A 23,844-nucleotide genomic window follows, 5' to 3' on the forward strand; every position below is an offset into this window, starting at 1 on the left:
GTTCTATCATCTTCCCAATGCTCGTATTACAAGTTGGGCGATTCTCAGAACATTGTTTGAGGCGAGATTCAAATCTACCGAAGATGATCATGCTTTATTGGTGCAATTAACCCAGTTGAGAAAGAGCCTCAGGAACCCATGCATGAGTTTGTAGCAAAATTTAATAAGCTTCATAACCATATCCCAGTTGCTTCATGACCCAGTGCTGGAAATATGAAATGCTTTTTCATCAACACTCAATTGCCAAAGGTGAGTTTTCTTTTGCAAGGGAACAATCTTACTAATTTGTCTACTGGTCAACAAATGGTTATATCGGTTGAAGATGATCTTATCCATGTAGGTAAGATAAGAAGAGATCCTAACAAGGTTAGGAGTAATCAAGTTGTCGATGCGTCCTTCTCTTCAACTAGTTTTGCTGATCCCATGATACACAAGCTAGCAAATGAGTTGTTATCACTTAAGAAGCAGATTTCCTCACAAGGAAATACTTCTTATTGTGACATCTCGAGAAGGACTTATCCAAATAATGCTTCCAGTTATGCCATGCGTAATCAGAACAAATTACCTCCTGCTCCAGAATGGCTTGCATTGGAAGCACCACCCCAAAATTCAGCTACAGGATATTATGAAGCTAAACAAAATGATCTTCTCCCTTTCAGTGATGAAGATGCTAATTTGCATCAAGAAGATGATGCAGAATTGGCTGGCGACTTGAATATCAGGTTTATGCAATATTAAGAAGATGACGTGTCAGATACACATGAAGGAGATGTCTTTGCAGTATTCACTCGTTCACAAGCACAAGCGGCTCAGCCACTTGCCAATGTGAAAAATGATGATTCTTTTCAAATCAAGGATTCTCAACATTCGCCAATTGCTATTGCTAAGCATGGGACTCCTATACCAAATCCCCCAAAAGACAACTCTATCTTGAAGGATGTTGCAAAAGATAAAAGTGTAAGTACTCATTTGACTGCTATTAATTTTTCTGCACCTGTCAGTTCTTCTATACCTACACCATAGACTAGTGCTCCTCATGTTTTAAGTTCTCAAAATAAGAACTCAAATTCATCTTTAATGAATTATTTTCAGTCATTTGATATTCTAGATCATGCTAGGAAAACCAAAATACAAATGTTTGAGGTAGAGTTTTTGAGGTCTAACCTAGATCAATTTGACCATTTGGTCAAATTTGTTAAAGAAAAAGATGATACCCCAAAGAGCCTTTCCAATTCTAATTCACTTCAGAATAACTTAGTGATTTCCCCTTCCCCTATAGAAAAGATAGAGTCGTTCTACATATCTTTTTTGATTAATGGTTTTAAGCTTAGTAATTGTGTGATCAACTCTGGGGCATCTGATAATGTTATGCCAGCAAAAGTTGCTAATGCTCTTGGTTTGGCTCTCACCAAAACATTTGGAAGATGTTTCTCTATGGACAACAAGCAAGTTCCTTTGATAGGCTAGATCAAGGATGCCCAATTTGTGTTTGTTGCATTCCCAGTAAAGAAGATTAAGATGGCAGTATAGGTAGTAGATGTACTGGCTTTTTATGTCCTATTGTTGGGAAGAAACTTTTGTAGAGATGTGGGAGGAGAGTTAAGCATGGATATGACTGAGGCACACATTCGTATCAAGGGAGAGATTAAGAAGTTGTATCCTGAGAAAGAATGAAAGTTTATTGTTGTTAAATCAGATGATCAACAAGCTCAAATCCTTTTTGAATTGTTAGGAATGGGTAACTATTTCTTGCATGCTGATGATGAGGTAGAAATTGATCCTGAGATTGAAGTTGTCTCTTCCCATAAAGAGGTTTCTAGTGATTGTGAAAGTATTGTCATGAAGTCTATGGAATCTTTGTCTTCACAATAAGATACTCTTAATTTTGATACTTCTAACATGGGTGATCCAAATGATGTTTAGATGCTAGAATTTGATGGCAGTTGTTCTTCTACTGGATCAGGAGCCGGTATTGTTTTGGTTTCTCCTGAGGGTAGTCTTTTCCCTTTCTCTTTCAAATTACAATTTGATAACACAAATAATACTATTGAGTATGAATCACTTCTTCTAGGAATAAATGTTTCTCAGAAGAAGGGAATCAAGAACTTGCATGCTCAAGGAGATGCGGAGTTAATTGTGTGTCAGGTCTGAAACATATATCAAACTAGGAGCAATAGGCTACAACATTATCATAACCAAGTTTGGGATTTGATTGAGGCATTCAATTCCTTTGATATATCCATTGTCTCTCATGAATTTAATGATAGGGAGGATTCATTAGCCATATCTACAACTTCTTTGGTTCCTCACAAAGATTTTTCACGATCAACTTATGTTGTTGAGTTAGTTTTTTGGCCTAGTGTTCCTGACAACTCTGATCAATGGCAAGTGTTTAATGATGATCGTTATGTGATAATATTTTTGCAAACCACTGACAATTTTGATGATCTATATTTTGAAGGTAGTCACTTTCCTTCAAAAGATACAATTGAAAGCATTGGTATAGAAACGGGAGAGAAACTTTTGCAGTTAAAAGGAAACAAGATCCCTAAGGGTCTAGTTTCTTTAGAAAATTTGTTTGACAAACATGACCGCTATGTCAAAAAGAAACAAAAATCAGCTACAGGCTCAATGGAGTATGAGCAGGTAAATATTGGCACTGAACTCAACCCAAAGCTGATCAATATCAGAAAGTGTTGCTCACATGAAGAAAGGCAAAAATTTGTTGCATTGCTGCAACAATATGTTGATGTCTTGGCCTATTCCTACAAAGACTTGAAGTCCTTTTGCCCAAAAGAACTTCATCACGACATCCCATTGAAGTCAAGAATCATGTCTTTCCGATAGAAGAAAAGGCAATATAATCCAAAGATATCAGATACCATCTTCGCTGAAGTTTAGAAGATGTTAAAAGCAAAGATAATTTTTCCCATTCATCATTCATCCTAGATAGCCAATATAGTACCTATGTGCAAAAAGAATGGTAAGATTCAAATATGTGTTGATTTCTAAAATCTCAATCAGGCATCCTTGAAAGATTATTATCCTTTACTTGTCATGGATCATATCCTACAAGATATTACTAGAGCAGAGATGATGTCCATGTTGGATGGATTTTCAGGTTATAACCAAGTAGAAGTTTTGGAACAAGATCAACATAAGACCACGTTTACTACACCTTGGGGTACCTTTACATATCGTAGGATGCCTTTCGGATTAATAAATGTAGGAGAAACTTTCCAGCATGCAATGGACTTAGCCTTCCGAAGTTTTCTTGGTAAGTTCATTGTGGTCCATTTGGATGATTTGACTATTTATTCTAAGAAACATCAAGATCATTTCTTTCATCTACAACAAGTCTTAGAAAAATGTCCTCAGCATGGAATTTCTCTCAATCCCAAGAAATTTGTTTTTGGGGTCACTGAAGGTAAGTTGCTTGGGCATATTGTTTCAAAAGAAGGTATAAAAAATGATGCTAAATGAGTTAAATCTATTTGTGACCTATCCTTACCCACAAGTAAGACTGTTGTTCATTCTTTCTTCAGCAAAGTAAATTTCTTGCAGAGATTTATTCCAGACTTTGTTGAATAGACTCATCACATAGTTAATATGATGAAAGGTAATTTTGTTTTGAAGTGGACTCCTAAAGGGAAGAAAGCTTTCCATCAGATTAAGGAGGCCATGGAAAACACTCCAGTCTTGGTATGCCCAGATTATACTAAAGAGTTTATCATGTATAGCCACTAGTACATTCAGAGCTGATTTTCGACAATAATTTGTTGGATTTGTGATGAATTTTCGTCGGAGTGTCGACGAAATCGACTGTCAAAAACTTGGCGTCAGATTGGTCGACGATGCCATGCTCGTCAAAAATTTGACAACCAATGGACTCTGTCGACGGTCAAAGAAGTTGTCAGTCGAAAGCTTGGTATGCGTCGTAATTCCAACGATGATAATTTCTATCAAAAAGAATAATTATTATCACTGAAGATAATTATTATCACTGATTATGTGTTTTCATCGAAAGAATAATATCGATAAGACAAAAGGAAGCTACATCAATAAAAAGATATTGATGAGACCCAACGATGTCTCATTGATATAAAAGAGTCATCAAAGGAAGGAAATGTTGATGAATTGTAGAAAGGACTCACCGAAGATAATAACTTCATCGACAAAAGATATCGAAGAAATCAGAGAAGGTCTTCATTGAAGGGAAAAGTTCATGAGGAAATAATACTATCGGTGAAACATAAAAAGGACCCACTAAAAGGAGCATTTTCATCGAAAGAATAATATCGATCAGACAAAAGGAAGCTACATCGATAAAAGGTATCGATGAGACCCAGTGATGTCTCATCGATACAAAAGAGGCATCGAAGGAAGGAAACATTAATGAATTCCAGAAAGGACTCACTAAAGATAATAACTTCATCAACAAAAGATATCGAAGAAAGCAGAGAGGGTCTTCATCGACAGGAAAAGTTCTAAAGGAAATAATATTATCGATGCAACATAAAAAGGACCCACCGAAAGGAGCATTTTCATCGAAAGAATAATATCAATTAGACAAAAGGAAGCTACATCGATAAAAGATATCAATGAGGATATAGGTTTTGAGGAGGTTAAAAGGCATGTTCTCGATATGCATGGTTTTGCCAATGTAATTTTATCTGTGAAGAATGATAAGGGAAAATAAAGAAAAGCTTCAGTGAGATAATAGACTCATTCATCTACGGGGCATAGTGATATCGATGAAAGAAGTATTTTGATGGAAAAATAAAGGAGGAAACCGAAGCCCAAGGTTTCTTCGACATAAGACCTGATGGATATCAGATATTTTTCGATGAGGAGACAGCCATACTTACCGAATATAGTATTTCGATGAAGGCAAGAAATACTTGATCAAAGTAATATTCGAAACAAAAGTATTGTCGATAGAAACAAAGAGATCGATGGATTAAAGAAACAAATGATCAAAAGACATAACCTCATCGAAATGATTATTGATTGCTGTGAAAATCAGAAACAAATCCCATGAAAGGTCACATCGCCATTAAATTCGAACGTGTGCTTGAGTGACCATTGTCCAAAACAGCCATTACTAACTAATTAAATATGCCATAAGTAGTGGATCAACATCAAAGGGCACAACATTAAGGAATTCATAGGCGACAAACTAAAAGTAGGAATTGGGCAAATTCATAGATAAAGCTCAATAATTCCAAGTAAGTTGTTTGCACACAGACCTATTTTTTAAAATTCAAATGGAATCATCATCTAAAACTAATAAGACCAGAAAGGGAAAAGAACCTATCGATGAAGAAGAAAAACCTAAAAGATAGAAAAGGGAAGGGTGTTCTTTGGCCTAGGACCAGATTGACCAATTCCCATCATCCAGTTTGAGGTCCAAGAAGGTTAGAGCTGATGAGGAAGGCCTGGAGGACCGGTTTGAGGATCTTGGAGACATATGGACAGAATTGAGAGGGTTTGAATTATTCATAGATGGGTACAATAGAAGAGTTGCCCCTCAACCTATCAACAATTTATGGCGATTGAACTTAGGAAGGTTAGCTATGGCTAATGTATTCATGAATGCGGAGCTCATGAAGGCATTGGCAAACAATTATGGCCCTAAAACTAGGACCATTTATAACTACATGGGTGAGCTAATTCTTGCAATTAGAAAGGAGGTTATTGACACCGTGTTCAAGTTGGATTGGGGATTTGAAGAATTGATTGACCTTAAGATGTTAACAAGTGAATATTTTAACCTAGAGCACATTTACAAAATGTGGAGACTCCCTATACACAGACCTAGGAATGTAGGGTCCTTAGTGCCACTAGGTCAGGATGACAAAGCTCCCTATGATGTCAACTCTTTCCATCCATATTTCAAGTATACCTATTACTGTGCTGCCCAAGTGCTAGGGATAAAAGCCCATCCTTTGATGGATATTGCAGCCATGGACATTTGTGTCGATTTGCAGTTTAAGGACCCCCGCTTCTTTGATTTTTTTGCTTATTTGGTTGAGGTTTTGAATCATGGGTTAGAAAAATTAAAGGGGGATGTCATCAATATTCATTTCAAGCATTATTCCTTACTTATGCATATGCTATTGTATGTGGGCCAAGATGAAGGGTTATGGCTAGAAGAGTTATGTGTCAGGACATATGACAATGTTGGGATGAGAGGTATGTGAATAATCAATATTGGCATTTTGAGGAGTTCTTTGTCAAGCCATTATATAGACTATTGGGATGCTCGTGCGATCATGCCCTTGCACCAGAGGTTCAAAGATTCCTAAGACCAAAAGATTTCACTAAAGATTCCTCAATTGAACACAATTGGGAAGATTGGTATTGTTTTTTAGACTGCACACAAGTCAGGGTATACGGGTTCGAAGGGAGACCATACTTACTACCACTTACAGTCCCTAATAGAGTGGCTTGTCTGGAAATTGTGAGGCAACTGGCAATAGTGAGTACAAAACATCTGACAAGCCATGGGAAACAATCAATTGTACCTGGTTTGTTAGTATTTTCATATTTTATTGTGAAAAGTTCAAAGAGTTATGGCCTGTTGTAGACAAAATTGGATTATTATGGCATGGCTATGGGGGATCCAAGGCCCAATTTCAATCCTGAAGGATACATAAGGATAGCCCGGTCATCACAAAAGCTGAAGGCTGGAGAGCATAAATCTTACCTACCAGATGACCTCACTAAGAACATTGGCAGAGAAGAGGCTAGAGTGAAGCGAATAAAATTTGAGAAAGCAATGCAGGCTTATAAACGGAAGCTTTTTAGAAGGAAAATGCATGAGAACATGCTACAAAAGATTAAAGACCCCTTGGAGTTGGCCAACAAACTTATGTAGCATGAATTGGAAATACTTGAGGGAGTCCCGCCTCATGTTTTTAGGGATTACATTGATACTATTAAGAATACAGAGCCTTTGGCTCATATGTCTCCTGCTTCCACACCTAGCATCATTCCATTCACTCCTTGAGAGGATTACCCCCCTAGTTATGCAGAGGATGTAAGTTCTGATACTTAATGTAAAGTATAGATGCCAATAGCTAACAAGATGAGAGGGGGGGGTGAATCATAGAAACTTAATCTTCCATAAACTCAACAGATTCAACCTTGGTAACATATACTTCAGCAATATAACCAAAATTGCTATACATGCAAACTCATAAACACATAATCATCATAACACTCATAACACCAGATTTAACATGGAAACCCAAATAGGGAAAAACCACTGTGGGATTTCGAACCCACTAAGAAATATACTCTTCTAGAGTATGCTTGGTTAAAAGCAAATCCTGTTAAAGATTACAAACACATTGCTAGATGTGACCCGGTTAAGGGATTTCCCTTGGATCTATTAGGATCTTCACTTTTTTAGAAGTGACCTTGTTAAAGGATTTCAAACACTCAACTAGAATGTTACCTTGCTAGAGGGTTTACAAATAAGACTGTTAAGTTTACTCGGTTAAGAGATTTTCTGACACTTACAAAATAACAATTTTAAAAATATATCTGCAACTTCACATCTAAAATGCTAAAGCAGATTCTTATTTGCTCAAAACAATCTAGTCATAGGACTTATCTTGTCCCTCTGTTGGGCTCTCCACTCTATTATTCAAATAGGTCTTCAAGCTTCTGTGCTCAGTAATCACTATGTAGCATCCCCTGTGCATACACTTGCTCGCATACATTGTTTATCAACAATTCCTTATTTATAAACAATTGCTAACCACTTAATCTCCCTGATCACATTTTCCATGGTCAATCTTAGCCATCAAATCTTCAAACTTGACTAGGTTCAATGTATCCTTTTGATCTAAAAATGTTTTACCTTGCCTCGGGACTTGCATTCCTTTCTAGGAACTTGCACAAGGTTATTGCGATTCAATCTGCACTGTAGATCTTCCTGCCAATTTTCCTTTGCCATAGATCTTTAACAAACTTCATGCATGACATACCAATCATTTATACATCTCTAGCTAATCATTTTCCTTCATGAAATAATTCTTTTATCCATCCAATGCACACTATCATAACTCGGTTGTAACTCGGTAAATACTAAACTTTACTCGGTAGACATTTTGCCTTCATTAACTGATATGATAACCTTAGGGTTTATCGACTAGGTTCTTTGCTTGGTGATATAGTATAGTATTAACCTTACAATCAACAACATATGTAGCATATCAAAACAATCTAAACATCATGATCTCATCATTGTCTAACTCGGTAATAGTTGCCCATTTAATATCTTATTCCTCCTCTTATTCATCACATTCTTTCTATGTCCTTTACTGACATCTTAATTCTCTTCTAATCAATCTTCTCAAGATATGTCAACATCATACTGAATCAGAAAATCAATTTCTTGACATCAATGGCAAAATAATGTTATAAAGATAGTTATCATCCTTCTTCAGTTATATCAATAATCTTCAACAATATTCTCAATATCCTTATTGAATATCAACAATATTTCTTTCTACTAAAATGCCAACAGAGGATACACCGATAGACTTGGAAACATGACAACTAAATGTCTGAGAAGTGGTTGACATCAGATTCCTAGAGCATGAGGATTTCATTGCTGATAGTGACTTCATTGCTTCTAGGGAGTTCACCGCATTCCTCTATCAATATAAAGGATCTCAAATTAGGAATAACATGAGAAATAGTGAAGAAGAGAAACAGCTTCAAAAGTTACAAAAGCAGATGGATCTTGTGATGAGAGAAATGACACCTGAGAAGGGAAGACAGTTTCTTAAGGAAGCTGGTGTGCTATTATACTCTGGATGGGACATGAACTCTACCTTTTTGTTTGATGGATTCCTTAAGAAATATGACCCAAGTAAGAAAATGATGCCAAAAGAGATTGATAAACTCTTTAGAGGATCAGGATATGATCCAGATCAGAAGGCTCTTCTACAGTAGGCTATCTATCCCAAAGATAAAAGAACTATATTGGTTGATACAGAAGAAGATTTTGGATATTTGATGGTGTAGAAAGTTGGAAAGACTGACCCTAGAACAACTGCCAAACTAAATTTGGATGTCGCTAAACTGAACCAAGATTAGATAGAGTTTCTGGTCCAAGAAAATTATACATACAAAAGCCTATATGAGAAAACCGATGAAGAAAAACAGAGTTTGCAAGCAAGATTGCTTCAGATTGATACAGGTACAAGTCAAATAGGGATGACATACGCTGTTGACAAAGATGCCATGGATGCCTTGACAGATGCTATGTATTGGAGGAACAGGGCCGAAAAGACATCTCGGCAAGTAGAAAAGGTACAACAAAAGATGGATAAGTTGATTCTGGAGATCATTGAACATAGGTTCAGAAGTATGATGCAAGTTGCAAAACTCTATTGGAAAACATACACTTGAACAGTCAAAGCTTTGAAAGAGCATGAAAGGCTTAGGTCTCGATTGGAATACATGATGAATGAGAACAGTCTGATTAATCCAGGTGAGAAAATTGAAGTCGAGGCTTACTTGAAGTCCCATGATGAATTGGCAAATCAATTAAGGAAAGAACTTCAGAGGCTGGATGATGGGAATACCCCTAGGGTGCCCTCTTTTTACAGTAATGGTGAGTTAGTATCATTCAAATGGTGGAAACAAGAGTTGATTGATGAGAAGAATCGAGTAGTATCAGAGTTGGATCGGGACAAAGAATTGTCACTTTGTGTTAACCATATTCTATCCAATCATTTACAGATAGAAAGCAACATGAGGACACTAAAAAATGACGTTCTAATGTATAAAGATGATAAGTACATTCAACACATAGGAATGTTGAACTTGTTTATCTTCCGATTTGTTAACAAAAGTGCTAATTAATATTTATGTGCTGAAAAGCCACGATGCTTGGTGACAATGTATACCCTCATATAAATGAGGGAACTTTTGTAACAATAAGGATCATTAGAGAAGAAGTAGAATATAGCCTCAGGCTTACTATTGTACCATTTTGCAAACATACATAATATAATCAGTTGGCTTTCCTTTGTGTATATGTTGTGGATTACTACTTCTTTCTGTAGGTAGTTGCTTGTGATATTATCTAAAGGAGATAAGGTTACTTGTGTTCTTCCAGTAAAACTCTGTGTTTCATATTGTGGATTTGAATAAAAGATTTACTTGCGAATATAGTTTTGTATATAGTTCGCTTGCATATTATCTCAACCATGGTGCCCCTGCATATCTATATAGTTTTGTTTATAGGTGGAAAGCCTGAGGTTTAATGTCAAACTTGGTTGCTCTGATACCATATGTAATATTCCATTAATTCTATACTTAAAGAAAATAAATTGTGATCTATATTAAGATAAAAAATTGAGCATTTCAAAATAAAACATAACTACTTTAGTTGAAGGAGAAAACTAACTAAATGTTCTTCAACATAATAAGAATCTAACTAATTTATCTAAAAGGAAGGTAATCTTTTAACGATAAAAAAAATTGAACAAATATTATTAAGCTAATCAATATGAGAAAGGAATTCAAATGGCCAGTTTCATCACTTAGATAAAGCATCACCATCTTGGCCAAGGTTTTAACATTGAAGCACCAATGCGTTGTTAGTGTTCACCTCCCTTGCTTGACTTGTACATCCAATTCTTGAGCTCAACAAACTCACTAGTTACCAACCATCTAAACAAGCCATATGCTCAATGTGTACTAATAATAATGGTTATTAACGACCATCATATGATAAATAGCATACACTTGAGCCAACTAACTCACTGGTTTACTAACCAACTATCTAGCAAACTGCTTAATGTCTACTAAGAATAATGGTCATAATTGACCATCATAAGATAATTAACATACACTTGAGTCAATTGATTCATTGGTTATAGAACTTCTAGGTTTAGCTGATCCAATTCGTTACATAACAGTCTCATGTCTACTGACATTAACGGTTTACAAGGACCTTCATGGGATTGTGACATAACCTAACAAGCCAACTACTACAAATCCCTTATCTCTAACAAGCTTCAACTGTCATCATGGAATTAAACCTAATACAACATTGGTTCCCCTATTTAGCTAAATTAACACATCTGATTATAACCAATGTGCATTGATTCCAAGATGAACCTTATTCGATTGAACTATGAGTTAAGAGAGGAAAACAAATAAACATAGAATAGCTACAAATTATAGCAAGGTATTGTGACTATAAGATAGAAACCATCCTAGGAGCCTCCAATATATCAAAAGTTGAGAAAGTAGCAAGCTTACTGTACAAAGACAATGATCACTATAAAGTTGCAGTCAAGTTCAAAGCATTGATTTGTGGGAACAAAGGGTTTCATATAGGGATAGAGCAGTCTCATGAAATATCACAACAGTCATAATCATAGTCTAAAGAGTAGTCAAATCTTCAAGATAGATTGGTGATAGTGCAGTCATTCTGTTGAGCATCAAATCTTAATTAAGTAAAATATCTTGATTTCAAAAATTCAATCATAGAAGCCATCTCTCTTTGGAAGAAATCATCATTTTCATTGATATCGTAATAACCCATAACTTATCAAAAAAGTCTAAAAGCATTCTATCGAAGTATCTAAGATTCAAACAGTATCGATGAGACCCAGCAATGTCTCATCGATATAAAAGGGGCATCGAAGAAAGCAAACGCCGATCAACTTTAGAAAGGACTCATCAAAGACAGTAACTCCATCGATAAAAGATATCGAGGAAAGTGCAGATGGTTCTCATCAACAAGATAAGGCCTTCAAGGATATAACACTATCGATGCAAAAAGACTCACCGAAAGAGATGGTCCCACTAACAAAAGGTATTGAAGAAAGCAAAGGTGGCCCCCCCCAATGAGAAAAGGCTTTCAAAGAAATAATATCATTGATGCAAGATAAAGAAGATTCACCGAAAGAAGAATTCTTATCAAAAAAGTGATATCAATAAAACAGAAGAAAACTACATTGATGAATGATATCGATAAGGATATGAGTTTCGATGGGAGGACAAAAGAAGTCACCGAAGTCTAAAGTCTGTTCGACATGAAACCCAGCGGACAACAAAAAGAGTTCGATTAGAATATGAGTTTCGAGAAGACTAAAAGGAATGTCTTCGATACACATGGTTTCATCAATACAACTTTATTGGTGGAAGATGACAAAGAGAGGATAAAAGGGGCTTCGGTGAGACAACAGACCCATTCATCGAAGGAGCATAGTGATATCGATGGAAAAAGAATTTCGATGGAAAACTAAAGGAAGTCACTGAAGCCCAGGGTTTCTTCGACATAAAAAGTGACCGATGGATACCAGATAGGTATTGGTGAGGAGACGACAATACTCAATTTGTTTATCTTCCAGTTTTTTAAACAAAAAATGTTGGTTACCAGTTATATGCCGAAAAGCCACAAAGCTTGGTAATAATGTATACTCTCATATAAAGGGGGGAGCTTATGTAACATGAAAGAGAATTAGAGAAGGAATAGATTATAGCCTTAGGCTTACCATTGTACTATTTTGGCAAATATACATAATAGAATCAGTCATTTTCCTTTGCGTTTATGTTGTGGATTATTGCATTTCCTATAGGCGGTTGCTTATGATATTATCTAAAGGAGATAAGGCTATTCATGTTCTTCCAGTGAAATTTTGTGTTTCATATTGTATATTTGGATCAAAAATATTTACTAGAGAATTGTAATTGTTCTTGGTATTTCTTCCTCTGATGGTCTCTTAAAAGCTAGGGTTAAATTCATTCAAGCGGTTTACAATATAGACATTGAAGTAGAGCTCATAAGAAACAGTAACTGACAGACTCATCGAGAGGTGGTGGGTTTAAAAATTGTCTCATAAGTTTACACGATAAGTCCTAAAGAAATATAAAGACTTTGTAGCCCAAACAGCGAAGAAAGGCACTGGTCATCTATAGAATACAATTCATTAGTTCACATTTCATTTTAAAGCAATAGGAGTAGCTGAGTAGGAAATATAGAGTAGGCTATAAATAGTGTATATACATAAATTTCAAGCACAGAAATCGAATAATTTCTACAACAAAAATCTTGAACGATCTGCTATATCTCCATCCTGGCAATTTATGCCATTCTGAGATGCATCAGGTTAGTCTCAATCACTAGAACACAATTTGCAATGTGCATTAGGAGTTGTCCTCCTTACAAATAGTGCAACATTAAAAAGGTATTATCAAAGCTACAACCACAATTCAAAGAGGAAGCTTACAAAGATAGGACAAAGCTAGGTACAGTCATAAGTCATAAGGACAAACATACTTTTTACCATTCTCTTGGTGATTGTGCCCAATTGTGTCTCGTAGAGTGAGACTAGGGAGTTGGACCATCTCAACCATGGTGCACCTACATATGTATATAGTTTTGTGTATTCATTAAAGATTTTCATTTAATTTTAATCAACTAAGGAGCATTATTCATGACTTGCAAGTAATAAAAAAAATTACAAGGATGAGGCATATTCATTACTTACAAGTAATAAAAAAACTTACAAGGATGAGGCATATTCATAACTTTTGCAGTCCTACCTTGGATATCAACACTAGAAGCAACTCATATTGTTTGTGTATAGACAAGACAATATGGGAGATCATTATACCTAGCAACTTGTGGTGTTGTTGTTCGTGTTGGCTCTGTTGGACCCTACAATTAAGATTCAATATACATTATTCAATAAGATTAACTGTGCAACATAATGAAATATTGAAAAGTGTGTTACCTTGTTGAGCTTCACTTGGTTTCGAGAATAGTTTAATATTCTCTACTTAACAGGGCCAACCACGTGAAGGTGGAAGCTCATTTGGCCCCTCCCCCCCCCTAACATCACTCTAAATTCCCCGTTAACATCTTATAACATTCATTCATTAATTATTTCTACCATTAATAAAATATAGCATTCATTCATTAATACCACATAACGTTCATTAACACATAACATTGATTAACATTAATTAACATGCAACATTCATCAATATTAATTAACACATAGCATCCATAACCATTAATTAGAACATAATTACATTCACTAACACATAAAAATCAGTCATTATCAAATAAGTTAGATCACAATCATTTCTTTCTTTGTTTTTTCTTTGAAGCTATGAAAAGACTAAGTGGAACATCGGTTTCTTCATCATTTCCCCCCTCTGCAGATGTTCCACCAACTGCTCGTGATCTCAATGTATGCCTAGTTCTATATTGAGGATGAGGACATTGAAGTGAAGGGGGGTCCTCTGCAATAACAAAGAAATGTGTTAAATTAAAAAAAAATAAAAAATTATTGTTACAAGTATTTCATTAATTTAGAGAACATAATTGTTGTGTTCTTTAATTGATGGAGCCACATCATTTTGTGTAGCCTCAACCTCAACATGTTGAACACCCTCTAGATCATCTGGAGTTGAAATACTAAAGGTTACATTAATGTTGAATACCTATTGCAATTATATTTGTTTAAAGCAATAATAGTGTTCCTCTTTACCTGAGTGGGGAACATCACGTTCTTGAGGTTGTGTACCCAGATCATGCTCCACTTCCTCACCACCGACTACATGCTCTAAAATATTAACAAAAAAGGTTACATTAATTACTACTCTAATTACAAATTAATATGTTTAATTGCATTAATAGCTAAATAAATAAATTTGAATAGCAAATGAATACCTCCACTACTAGGATGCACATCCGGACCTTCATGTGCAGGTGGTGTTTCACAATTAGCAGGTTGTATTCCAATGACATGCACATTGTTATCATTGCTTGCTTATTTAAAACAAATATAGTTACTTTATGTTGGAACTCAACATCAATTAGATTATTGGTAAAGTATTCAATTTGAAACAACTTCCATTTAGCATATTTACCTGTGTGACGGATGCACTCGAATGTTATGTATGCCCACTCAATTCTCGTAGTCGATCAGCCATGGCTGAATAGCCTTGCTAGTAGGCAATTCTCTTGTCATCTTCTGTGGGTGCTCTATTGAATTTAGAGCCCTGCATTTTTGCTTGGTACCGTGAATTTTGCTTGCATTGTTTGATAAAAAAAAATGTTTTCAATTTATTAATATTTTGATGCAATATTTTGTTTACATGAGATACTTACAATTTGTGCAGCAAGTTTCATGTAACCACCAAAGCTGAGTTTGTGTTGCCTGTGCTTTTCTTGCCTTGCCTTGGTTGCCTTTGATGTGTCACTTAGTCTATAAAAAGTTTGAAATATGTTAGATTATATAAATATAAAGAGTAATTAATTAGTACATAATTACATTCTTAATAGTATCCCATACCTTCTTCTGGCGTCTAGTGGTGTATTTCCTTTTTTCCTTTCAATTGTCTCCTTGGCATCCAAAATCAGGTCCTTCCACCCCCTCTTTGGAATCATGGGGGGACGCTCATACTTTAGGTTCCTCTCCAAATGGATCCTGTATTGGTCCCTCACATACTTTAGATATGTGCCATCTTTTTCAAGGAGTTTGGTTTTGTCAAAGGTATCATTTCCAAACCACTCAACCATTTGGTTTGTCAATTCATCTTTTAACCTTTTTTCTCCACCTTTCAAAGCAAAAACAAACCTTTTAGATTCAGAAATGAACTGAACCTAGATTTATTACACTTCAAGAAATGGATCAAAGGAAAACTATTCTAGCAATGATATGAAATCAAAAATGGATAAGGGTTAGTTCACATATGATGTACCACCTTTTACGTATGGTGGGCCCAAATATCTACAATGCAATGTCACTAAGATGTTTATAGAAAATATCATTGCCTACAAAAAATTCATGGGATCATTAGTCCAAAACGAGTGATCATAAAGTAAATTACAATAAGAGTATATATAATAATAATTTTAAAGTGCCTGGAACCTTTTGTATCTTTAAGGGAAGCATTTCTTCATCACTCACCACCAATGTGGCTTGCAACATTCCCATACTAGCAATACGAGAAGATCCAGGAAATGATGGTATGTTATCAGCAGTAGTTGCCTTTGGCACACCCTCATGTGCATCTCCTCCTGCAAAAAATGAACCCACTATGAAATGGCAATAGAATTCAAGGAAGAACTCTTGAAGGGAAATAAACACATGACAGAAGATAGAGCAAAAGAGGGATCTACCAATAGTGGGTGGGCCAATATGACGTGCACTAGAGGATGTCTGTATGCTACGTGTTGCCGACATTGCAATCAGCAATACAGGTGAGGGTGACCTCTGATGAGGCATCAATGACATTTGCATAATAACATTGACAACACCTAAAGAATAATACATTAAATATATCAAACATTAAATATATGAAAAGTGCAAGAATTGTAAACAAGGATGAACCTTTATTTTGAAAATTGACAGTATCAAGTATGATGTGTAGAGTGATAAGCCAAGCAAGTGTATCAAGTATGATGTGTTCTGGGTACTCAGAGTGATAAGCCAAGCAAGTGATAATACAAGAAAATCATCATCACCTGAAGATCCTACAACACCCTGATTGTGGGAATGACTTTCATGAGGGCAGATAAATTGATGTAAAAACAATACGTACATATTTTAGTTAATGACATAAAAGAGAATAAAATATAAACCATTACTGAACTTTTGTTATAATTAAAGCTTTCATTACTGCTTGCAATTTTTCTACTGTCTTAAACAATAATTCCACCCTCTGTCATATCTCATCAGTGGTAGGATGCACAGCTACCAAAGCAACAATCTCTTTTCTAATTTTTATAAGAGGCATTGTAAAGAATTTCACAAGGTCTGTGGGATCTTCAGGGTCATCATTGCTTAACCCTAATGATTCCACATCCATAGAAAGGTGCTCAGGTATTGCAACTCCCTTTCCCTTTCCCCGAACATCTGTCTATGTCAAGAATATCATTAACAATTACAAAATTAGTATAAATCACTAAAAAAAGAACATAATCATGTAACAGTTTGCTTCTATCTGATTTGTACAATTACAATGAGGTTTACCTGCTCAGTAGAAGTGTCACAAGCTACATCTCTGTCTGCGATATGTGATGGATCGATGTCGGCCTGTGACAAAGAAAAAATATAAAAAAATGTTAGCGAAATTACATATTACACGACATGAACAACATGAACTTTGTAGACAAAAAGAGTATTAAATAATAAAAAGATGTCATCAAAATCATTGTAAATTTTTTAATTCCTTTCCTTTACTTTATGTAGACTATGCAAGATCCTCAACTAAATGGTTGATGATGTTTGTAGTCAACAACCTATTCCCACCAAGGGTGACAACATCACACAGGGACTATACCTGAAATCAACACCATCAATTGAGCATCATAAGCATTACTACATTTGTAAGTTGATAAACAATAAATACATACGTATCATAAGCATTAGAAGAATCACATAATGTGTCATCATATATGTAATTGAGCATCACAATTAGTATCACATATCATGTGTCATCATAAACATGTAATCCATCACATATGTATCATAAATCATCATCCATCACATAGGTAATAAACAATCCATGTTCTATAAATAAACACAAAGTTCAAAAAATGTCACATGCATCATCATAAATATTTGATCCATCACATATGTTTTTTAAATCAACATCCATCACATAGCTAATAAAAATATAATTTCCATAAATAAACATAGTTTAAAAATTGTCACATATATAGTCACTCTCCCTATCTCCACCTCCATATTAAAAGGTGCATCATGAATTAATTATGTAATGGCATTAGAATTCAAAACATAATGAATTAATTATGTTAAAAAAATTATATCAAGAAGTCAATATTAAATAGATAATATACTAATCACATACCTCATACGTTTCATTCTTCATCATCATGAACATCAAGGTCATCATCGCCATCATCATCATCATCATCATCATCATCATCATCATCATCATCATCACCATCATCATCATTGTCATCGTCATCATCATCGTCATCATCATCATCATCATCAACAACGTCTTCGCCATCATCATCACCATCATCACCATCACCATCACCACCATCACCATCACCCATCACCATCACCGTCATCATCATCATCATCTTCTTCTTCTTCTTCTTCTTCTTCTTCTTCTTCTTCTTCTTCTTTTGCATCGTCATTGACAAACTATCGATCATGATCATCATCCACTTCATCTTCTACTTCTTCCGTATCTTCTCCTTCCATCACATTATACTTTGTCGGCCTTCCTCTTAGATCGTGTCTAACAATAAATGACCAACCCGGTTTATATGGAACCTCTGAGTAAAATACTTGCTCACATTGACTTGGAAGAACATAGGGCTCATCCCCAACTGGTTCAAATGACCTTGTATTTAGCATTATAAAACCATTATCATGTTCAATAACAATTCTATCAGGATCATTTTTATTCAATCATAGCCTGAACCATTTGACGATGAACAAAACTAATTTGAAGGAATTAACAACACACTAAAGTATATCATCCAAAATGCCATAGTATTGATTTTGAGACTGTTGAGGATGAATGCCATTTCTTGATGAAATATTTGTCACCTCAAAGACTGCAGTGATGCCAGAATCACAAGTTTTCTTCATGTCATCCAACGTTTTTATGCAAAATTTATGACCATTGTAGCACATAGTGTTGTGGTGTTTGACCTATGATATGTCAAACATGTAAAATTTATTGCATTGTGAGTTGATAAACATATGCGTGATTAATAAATTTATACGTACCTATTTATCTCTTAAACCATATGCTAAATCAATTTCCCTTTGCGTAACATTGGAATCTCCATTATGATGTGCATGGTAATCCATAAATTGTGCCAAGCTAGTGCACTTGAATAATCGTTGCATACGTGGAATAATGGGAATATAGCGAAGAACCTTGCAAGGAACCCTTTTTGTTATTTGATCTATTCGATATCTACTGATATGACATTCAGGGCATTCAGTTTGAAATTCATGGTGTTTGTGATATATAATATGATCATTGGGCAAGCATCTATTGCTTGATACTCCATTCCAATATCTTTCATAATGATAGATAATTCTTGGTATGAGCGAGGTAGAATATTTGATGGTGGTAACAAAAACTCACCTATCAATCTATAGTGAAGAAATATAATTTATTATAATAAATAATATTAATGGTACAACATGATTCACAGTTTATTATGACATATATGACATACCTTAACATACGTGACATTGTTATGTTGGATAAACCATTCATAACCTTCAAGTTCACCAACAACAATACAACAAAGAGAAGAGTTGTCTGTGAGCCTTCGTAAAGGGACTCAGATGCCTTCTCAAGTAGAGGGACATCATGAACAACATCAAGGTCATCTTCATCATCATGATCAACTGCATGAGTACTAAATGAGTCGTGGATCAATGTACTTGTACCATCATCTTTAATTGTGTTTTCTGGCTCATGATCGTCATCTTCCATGGGATCATTATCTTCAGCTTCGATATTCACACCTCCATGTTCATCCACTTTGAAAACCATATTCTCAAGGTTGTGTTGATCCATACCATGTGCTCCGGGGTGCTCGAGCTATATAAAATTAATAAACATAAATAAACCATGATCATGATCTCATCATCACATGATTTATTATGTATATAAATTGTCAAAACGATATAATGAGAAACTTACCAATGATGATAATCATGTCCACCTTCAATGTGACCATCCAACCTACAATGTTTCTTTGTTGTTTTGATTAGAAGTCTTCTATTCTTTAACCCCCTACAAATTTGCATGGACAATAACATTTTCCATCACCTTTTCTTTTCAAGTTAGACCACAATCTAGCAATTGTCTCCTTATTTTGTTGTTCGTTGATATTATCTGACATGGTCTTTCTTCACAGGCAAGAAAATAGAAATTATCATCATTGAACAAACCATCTTATTGAATTTAGATTTCTAGTTTACTTATGGTACATCACACAACATGGAAAACAAGAAATACTCAATAAATAACAGGATTCATTGATCTAGTATATCACAATCTACACTTGGCCTTCAATATTTTCTCCTCCTAACACTGTTTATCCATTATCTGTCAAGTACAAAACTCTAAAACCCATGGCTATTAAAATACATAAGACAATATTGTAGCATCTGTTGGCAATATAGCATTATAACAGACAATGAAAGATTGTTGGCATTTCATAAGGATATTGAGAAGGTTGTTGATGATTATGGATATAACTGATTAAGGATGTTTACTGTCTTGATATTATTTATTTGTCATTGATGTCAAGAAATTGATTTTCTAATTCAGTATGATGTTGCCATATCTTGAGAAGTATGATATGAAGAATAAAAAGATGTTGGTAAAAGACACATGAAAGAAGATGATGAATAAGGGGATGAATAAGGTATTCAATGGGCAACTAGTACCGAGTCAGACAATGATGAGATCATGATGTTTTAGATTGTTTTAACATCACACATATGTTGTAAATTGTAAAGGTTAATACTATACTATGTTATCAAGCAAAGAACCTAGTCGGTAAACCCCAAGGTTATCGCTATCGGTTAATGAAGGCGAAATGTCTACCGAGTAATGTTTAGTATTCACCGAGTTGTAACCAAGCTATAACAGAATGCATTAAATGTTTGCATGTGTTATTTAATTAAGGATGCTGATGAGTTGGAACTGATTAAATGATTGGTGAGCTATGGATGAAGTTTCTTAATGAATCTAAGGCAATAGAAAGTCGACATGAAGATCTATGGCGCAGATTGAACCGCAATACCCTGGCACAAGTTCCAAGAAATATATGCAAGTTCCAAGGTGGGGTAAAACATTTTCAGATCGAAAGATGCATTGAACCTAGATAAGATTGAAGATTTGATGGCTATGATTGATCATGGGAAATGTGATCAAGGAGATTAAGCAGTTACCTAATTGTTTATAAATAGGAAACTGTTGATAAACAATGTATGCAGGCAAGTGTATGCACAAGGATGATACATAGTGATTACCAAGCACAGAAGCTTGAAGACCTATTAGAATAACAGAGTATAGAAGCCTAGCAGATAGACAAGATTTGTTCTATGTCTAGATTGTATTGAACAAATAGGAATCTGCTTTAGCATTTTTAGATGTGAAGTTGCAGATAGATTTTATTACTATTATTTTGTGAAAGTGATAGAAAATCTCTTAACCGAGTGGACTTAATAGTCTTATTTGTAAAACCCTCTAGCAAGGTGACATTTTGATTGAGTGTTTGAAATCCTTTAACAAGGTCACTTCTAACAAGGTGAAGATCCTAACAGATCTGAGAGAAATCCCTTAACTGGGTCACATCTAGCAATGTGTTTGTAATCTTTAACAGGATTTTCTTTTAACCGAGCATACTCTAGAAGAGTATATTTCTTAGTGGGTCCGAAATCCCACTATGGTTTTTCCCTATTTTGGTTTCCACGTTAAATCTGGTGTTATGAGGTTTATGATGTTTATATGCTTTTGAGTTTGCATGTTTGACAGTTTTGGTTATATTACTAAAATATATGTTATCGAGGTTGAATCTGATGTTTTTATGGATGATTAAGTTTGTATGATTCACTCCCTCCCCCCTCTCATCTTGTTGGCTATTGGATCTATACTTATATCAAGTATCAGAACTATCAGCATCCTATAATCATTTGTTATAAAACCAAAGCACTTGGGAGTGATTCTTTTGTTTGTCACAGTCCAGGAAAATGGTGTCTACTAGAGCCTTGAATAACTGACTAGAAAGATTTTTAATTCCTTTCTTTTTCCTTCTGATTTTTTCAGTCACTTCCATCCTCCAAGTCAAATGCCCTCGCCCTTTTCTTTCTTCTTATTTTTTCATACTCATTGTCATGCTTTGAATTATTTTTCTTTCTTGGTGACTCCTTACTGCTCTCACTATTAGTTTCACTCTCAGAATCTGAGTCTGATGTATTAGAATCTGACGAACCTGATGAACTAGAAGAATCGTCATTAGAGGTAGATTCATTTGACTCAGGAATAGACTTTTGCTGCTGCATTACAAGCCTTGGCATATTCTTCAAATACTCGCGTAAACTCTCAGTGATACCACCAAGACCAATAGAAGTAAATAAATTGATAGCAAACCGTGAATTTTTGGGATTGTCCTTTGGAGAAATTGAATCAAAAGACTCTTGCATTGTTGGATCGTTCAACCTTTCATTAAGAAACAATATACCAAGCTACTCTGCCAGCTCCTGCAAGAGAACCTTTATAAAAATATGAGAAGAGGAAGTAGTAGCTTCCTTTGTCTCATGTATATAAGCAAGACAATGCCATGGAAGATCATCTATGCCAAGTAAGTGGGCAGAAAACTTTGCAACATTACGCAATTTATTTGTTACCAGTCTGTGTATCATAGAATACTGTTGTACAAAATACTTATCAAAAAATTCCTCATAAATTTTATTGATCATATAGAATACTTGCCCAAGAAGACCATAATAATGAAGGTATGTTCTCTCTTGACCAGGTTCAAGCTTGATCTTTAGTAGCTTATGACCAGCTTTCTCAAAATCAACACTTGACATGATTGTCAAATAAATTGTACGTCTTAAATTGACCAAGTTTGTCTCTGTCTCATCCTATATTCTTAGTGCTTCCTCACCTTCCTCTTCATCATCATCATTATCATCATCTGAATCATCACCTGAATCATTCTCCCATTCTACTTCATCTGAAGAAGCATCTCCAAGGATATCTTTCTTTAGTTTTTCATAGGTTGCCTCATGCTCTAAGAAATCAGGATCTGGCTTGAAAACATTCAAACTAGCTTCTTGATCAAGTTCATCTTCTAGGAAAACTTCATGTGTTAACTGATCTGGACGCATAGCTGGATAACCCTCGAACTTAGCTTTGTGAAATGCAAAAAGGCTTTTGATTAAAAATCATACTCATTTGTCAATTTCCCCCTCATGGAGAGTACCTCTAAATCTTTCAAAAATCCCATAGAGACCTTTGGGTGAAAGGTCTTGCAACAAAGAACCACATTCTTTCATGATATATATAGCAACCTCTACACTGTCATCTGTGGGGTTCTCTAGTAAAAGGGTGAGAAGTTCCAAGGCAATGATCTCATGTGCAACTTGTTGATTCACTAAATGAGCTATGAATTTGGCTGTTGCTATCAACATGTGCTTGTCATTGCATTTGTATGCCCTCTTCAGCTGCAAAATAATTCTTTGCAAAAGCAAATTGCCAACTTCAGGAAATTTTGTATTTACCATAGCAACCAACGTAGCAAAAACATCTATAAATCTAGGGGACATTTGGGGTTTCATACAAGACCTACAAAATAGACCCCTCCCACAGATGAGATTCTCTACAAACAACTCAAGAATGATGTTCTTGATGTTAGATGCATTTACCTTGTTTACTAACCCATTGATACTCTGTCGAAGGGCATCCCATATCATGCTCTGGTATTCCACACTGCTCTTGTCTTCCACATCTTTCATCATTTGAGCCAGCTTAAATGGGAGAATTTAAACACCCCCGCTTCTTCCAACACCCTTCTCATCTCCTCTTACAACACCTTTGCCATTCCCATTCTGAGATGGAGCAGACACAACACCAGAAGTTTTCACTTCCACTGCCTCTCTGTCCCTCTTGTTTCCAGAAGCCCCTTTACCACTTAATTCATGCTTATTTCTGTATATAAACCCATTAGGAAGCATGAGTTTTTGCATATAAGCTCACCCAAATATTTTACAGTTATTTTTCATCAAGATTCCCTCAGGAGCTGGTAGATCCTGCTTCCATACTTTAATT

Source organism: Cryptomeria japonica, chromosome 3 (genome assembly GCF_030272615.1).
Source record: "Cryptomeria japonica chromosome 3, Sugi_1.0, whole genome shotgun sequence".
Classification (NCBI taxonomy): Eukaryota; Viridiplantae; Streptophyta; class Pinopsida; order Cupressales; family Cupressaceae; genus Cryptomeria; species Cryptomeria japonica.